Raw genomic sequence first — 5,543 nt, 5'->3', positions numbered from 1 at the left:
ATGAAGAAATTAATATAATGGTAGAGCAACTTCCGGAATGGCCCACAGCTATCTAAATTGTCGGCAGAGAATTTTTTTAAATTCCAGACGCATTGCAAGGAATAATAAGCAGCAAAGAGATAATAGAGGCTGCTACTAGAAGTGAAAAAGACAATATTCAATATGAGCGAAGCTAAGAAAAAGAGGAAGTTCATCTTAACTCGTTCACGTGGGAAAGGAAATATCTGGAAAATTACTATTCTTTTTAGGTCCTCGGTAGTATAGTGGTCAGTATCCCCGCCTGTCACGCGGGAGACCGGGGTTCGATTCCCCGCCGGGGAGGATTTTTTACATAAAATTGCGGCATGCGATATAACTTACAGATATTCTTATTCTCTTGTTCCTTTTCTCAAAATTTTCAACAATTTTTTTTACCCTCGGAGCAATGCCATGAAATTATAAGTTAGTTGGGAAATTTGAATAACCTCTCGTCTGCATTTTTAAGGTAAGTAAGAGTTTTATCGTTACTTCCTTAATAGATCACCTTCTTACAGTTCCCGGGGTAGTAATCGCTGCTGTTTCCGGTTTTTCATTGTGCATTCCATAAATCAATTAAATAGGATTTGAATTCGATATTTGTTGTAATATTCTTGTAGTCGTTATTATTTTCAATTCGACTACTCTCTTTTGCAAACGAAAAAAATGACAAAGTTATCGTGTTATCCATTTTTCAATATTTACAGTATGTGTTAAATTTCATTCGATAGTTTTTTTTCGAACCGATAATGTTTTTACAAACTGATAGTTGCCATTAACAAGAGTAGCGTATCCATGTTTTATGATGTAAGATATCTAATTTTTGCAAACCAAGTAAGGGAATTGGAAACGCAGTGATGCAGTATGATACTCAGAAAAGATTAATTTAATTCATGGGCCCTCAAACTATGAAAGCGAGTAAAAAGAGACGTTTCAGGCGTGATGGTGGAATATCATGATTAATTAAAAATTGCCAATTTTTCCAAAAAATAAAATTTATGAGTGCGACCGGTTTCAATGTAACTACATCATCGAGATCTGACGATGACGTAGTTACATTGAAACCGCTCACATTAATAAATTTTATTTTGAGGAAAATATTGCCAACTTTTAATTTTTAATTATGAAATCGAGGTTTTTTATGGTCTCTAACGACTATTAACCGCTGAGTATCGTGAGAACTTGCTGTTCCTCCCCCAAATTCATTTTTACTTCACTCCTTCGTAAACTCTTGTCTGGCTTCATGCGGTGTAAGTTATACATTTTCGCATTTTTCTGATTTCCCTCACTAATTTCCTCTCCTCTTCCACTTTATTTAGAACCTCGGCGTTAGTATCTCCCTATTTCCGCCACCTTTCGCCATTCTCCACCACAACCACGTCTCAAAAGCATCCACAATCCTCGCTCATCCATTTGCCCCAAAAGCGAGATCCCACACCCATAAAAAACTGAGAAGTACGCTCCATATTAAAGTTTTTACTTATCTTTATATTAAATCTTTACCCATCAATTCTCTTATTCATGCAAATGCCACTTTCTCTTACGCAGTTCCTTTGATTTCTCTATTATAACGCTCATTTTCCTCTAAAATACTGTCCAAATACACGAACTGCATCACCTGCTCCAGTTAACTCCCTCCCAATTTGATGTCTAAATAACTTGGCTTACTCCGGGACCACATTGTTTTCCTTTTCATGTGGTCAGTCCTTATCTCGTAACTCTCTCTTTTGTCCTGAAAATCTCTGAATAATAAATGCAACTACTTGGTTATCTGATTCAATATTTTTTCCCATCAACAAACATAATAAACCAAGTCTTCCCTCCGCCCTATCTTATGCCCACCTCCAGTCCTTCCCACGCCACCCTTAATAATTACTCATGAAAAGGTAGCAGGCCACCCCGTCTCACTCCCATGTCACTTCCCTGCCATTCACTGCCCATCCCTATCGACACTTCGCCACCGGTGCCATCTGAATCGTGTACACGTTACGGATGCCGTCTACCCCTCCAGTTCACCCTTGCATTCCACAATAAATAAAACCATGAACACAGTAATCAACCCGAAGGTCGCTTTTGTAGGTGATGGTAGAGTTCACCCAGTACTAAGCCCAATACGGCGTGTGAAAATTCACACATCAGGGTAGGGGGGGCAGTTCCTTCCCCTGCCCGATTATGGTTTCCCAGGAAGATTTGGTACCCGAAAAATCACATGGCTTGGGTTGAGCTGCAGTTACCCAGAGAGGCTTATAAATACAGGTACGTATATAAAGCGTGTGATTTTGCGTCCGACATTGGAGATATAATTAGGCCCCCTAATTAAATTTGGTAGGGCCAACAACTGTCACAAAATAAAAGACTGTTGAACAGATAGATTCAGGTATTCGTTTTTCCCACGCATTATTCTTGACGACAATAAAATGGGAATCAATCAAGAAAGTAATAGGTGCGCGCCTTTCGAAAATAGGGTTATATAAGATTAAACTCCTCCAAAACATTCTCCAAGTCTGGCGTCCTAACTCCCCCCGCCGTGCGCCCTTGTGCCGGGTGGGGAGTAGGCGAATGTATAGTACACAGTCTATTGTACAGGTAAATTGTCGGGAATCGAACCCGGGCCCTCCGGTCAGTAGTCCAACATTCTACCCCTGAACATCCCTGGACCACCACGACCCACTCATTCCACAATATCTCCACTTTCATTGGTCACTCTGCATGGTAGAACGTCTTCTCAAAAACCACTAAGCACACAAACACATCCTGCTTATACTAGATCTTCCTTTCCACTAATGCTCTCATAATGTTCGCATTGCGAGGGCATCACGCGTTTCTTTCCCCTTCTAGAGCCTATTGATCTTCGCCTATCGAAGTTGTTTCTGCAATTTTTTGACCTTCCGTTGATGGTTTTTAGAACCTTCGTTCGTTTGCATCTGTAATAAAACTTATCGCCAAACTATCCTCCATTCAAACTTATCAACCTACAATCCTCAAATACATCTGTTTCACGGCTTTTCGGGAGGGGAATAGGGGAAATCTTCTGGCCATATTCCTTTCTCATAACTACTGCGAATAAGATCGAGGAATCCCTTCCTTCCCTATTTTTCCATAAAATTTTTGGAAACTCTGCGGTGATATCATCTTATCCTACTGCCTTTCCGACTAAACTGCAATAGCGCTTCCACTATGTCGTCAAGAGAGTAACGTACGTTTCGGCCTAGCGTGGCGGTTGGCAGGGCTAGAGCCACCATCTTGGTGTCTAAACGTCCCTACACTCAATGCACATCCTGCTGTGGTAGTGTGTAGCAAACTGTGGTTCTTCTACTTTGCTCGCTGCGAATTGTTCAAATGTGCGCAGCAATAGCAAATCTCGCGAGTTGAGAAGTGCGATCTGTAATTAGGTATTTACTGGCAAAAAACCACAAACCAACTGGAATTCATAGGCAAATTAGTGAAAAGTACGGAGAGGGAACAAAGAGTGAAGGCGGAGGGAGGCAGGAGTGCATTCAGTTTAAAAATGACCACAACACCAATGTTAACGATGAGGACCACAGTGGTCGACGTAGCCTTGTAACAGATGAACTCGCGGTGCTAATCACCAAAATAATCCGTGGAAATCGTCGATTTGCAATTGTGAATCTCTCGCCAGACGTGGCTTGCATTACAGCGCTTTGACAGGGACGTAGATTTGCATTCTGGTGTAAACTAATGGTTAAAATTTAAGGCGGCATTTTTTTTAAAGAAAGGAATTGAAAAGCTTGTGTATGGTTATGATAAATGCCTCACTTTGAAAGACGAATATGTAGAAAAATACTTTAAGAATATGTGAGAATGTTTTAGCCGTTACTCTGTGGAATTTTTCCATCGTATAGAAAGAAAGAAAACACAGCAATTCCACATTTACACTTTATTCAGACGACCATGGTTTCACCACTGCGTGGCCTCTTCAGGTGAAGGCATACATAGTAGAGGACGGGTATATATACACAGTCAGGGAGGGGGGGTGGATTGGGGAGAACGGAGGGGGGGGGAGGAGTCTGGGTAATGGGTATGAGTGGGAGAGGTCTTAGGCCACTCAGCGGGGGTTTGAAGGCTTTGCGAGGTTAAGGGGGAATGGTTTGGTAATGGGAGGCATAAGAGAGGGGAACGGGAAGGGTACAAAATCTCATTGACCAGGTGGGTTTCTTTAGAATTCTTGCGGGTGATTATTTCCAACTCTTCCAGTGCATCTAACCTTGGACCTTTTTTCTCTATGTGTAAGATGTTGGGGATAAATTTACTGTGGTGTTTGTGTGTTAGTAGATGATTTGCAAATTGGGATGTGTGTTTGTTTGTGAAGCAAGCTAAGTGTTCTTTGGTTCTGATGTTGAATGTTCTCCCAGTATGTCCAATATATATTGCGTTACAGTCATCGCATCGCATCGAATATATCACACAAAATCCAAAGATTACTCCCCCGGGAAAAAATCAAAGCCGCCCTCTACAACAGACAGACACTAAAAGACATCCTGGGATCCAACAAAGACAAAATACACAAAATGGAACAAAGCGGAGTTTACGAGCTCCGCTGCGATGACTGTTGCCATTTATGTCCATATCTGTATTTGTATATATTTCTGTTGTATCGTCTTATGGCAAATAAAAACCTTTAAAACTGAAACTGAAACTATGTATGCCTTCACCTGAAGATGCCACGCAGTGGTGAAACCATGGTCGTCTGAATAAAGTGTAAATGTGGAATTGCTGTGTTTTCTTTCTTTCTATATTTAAGAATATGCCTTTCAAATTCATACAATGAAACTTTTTCTCGTAACTGGGTTCATATTTTATTTCAAAACGTAAGTTACATTCTGGACAGGCTTTTAATTCCCCTACCTTACTTCCTTAAACCAAGTTATCTTCATCTACGAGTACGTCGCGTTCCCTTCCTATTCCAACAGGGCTGGCCATCTTTAACAGAAAGCTCCCCTGCATATTCTTGCTACCTCCCCTGAAACTCTTCTGGCTCTATTAATAACTTACCTGTCTCATCCCCAGTGTCCGTTACAGTTTCCTCTAGCGCTAACCTGGAACATTGTATCACATTCTTACACAACGCTACTACTTTTCCTTGAACCTTGAAATTCTTCCATACACTAGCAATGATCTTTCCACCACATTTCATTGTCCCTTTTTCTTCTTATGAATATTTTCACTCATATAAACGTAAATGCCTAAGGTAGCAGGTTTGCTATATGAGAGTATGATATCGTGCGAAAAATATGTGCCTAACTTTTATCTCTTATTACCGCTTTCATTTTTACGCGGCAGCAACGAAAATATATGAACCAAAGGAAAAGAAATAAGCTAGATTCTAAAAAATTCTAAACTCATTCTTTGGGGCACAAGCACATATACGACCTGCTTTATTTATCGAGCCAGTTTTTTATGACTCAAATGAAGGAGTCGATTGAACTCAGTATTATTAAGATATCGCGTCACCATAGGCACGCTTGCCATATGCACGGGATATTCGTAAAATTAAATGAAGCTGTTTT

General features: G+C 40.5%; 1 non-coding gene across 1 annotated transcript; it reads left to right on the top strand.

Moving 5' to 3' along the window:
• The first annotated feature begins 249 nt into the window (after positions 1 to 249).
• TRNAD-GUC (transfer RNA aspartic acid (anticodon GUC)) lies at positions 250 to 321 on the top strand. Its single transcript has one exon. It is a non-coding gene; the product is annotated as a tRNA-Asp (tRNA).
• The last annotated feature ends 5,222 nt before the right edge of the window (positions 322 to 5,543 follow it).

Source organism: Hetaerina americana, unplaced genomic scaffold (genome assembly GCF_022747635.1).
Source record: "Hetaerina americana unplaced genomic scaffold, ioHetAmer1.1.p SCAF_19, whole genome shotgun sequence".
NCBI lineage: Eukaryota > Metazoa > Arthropoda > Insecta > Odonata > Calopterygidae > Hetaerina > Hetaerina americana.
The sequence above is the reverse complement of the archived record's forward strand: the minus strand, read 5'-3'. Positions and strand labels throughout refer to the sequence as shown.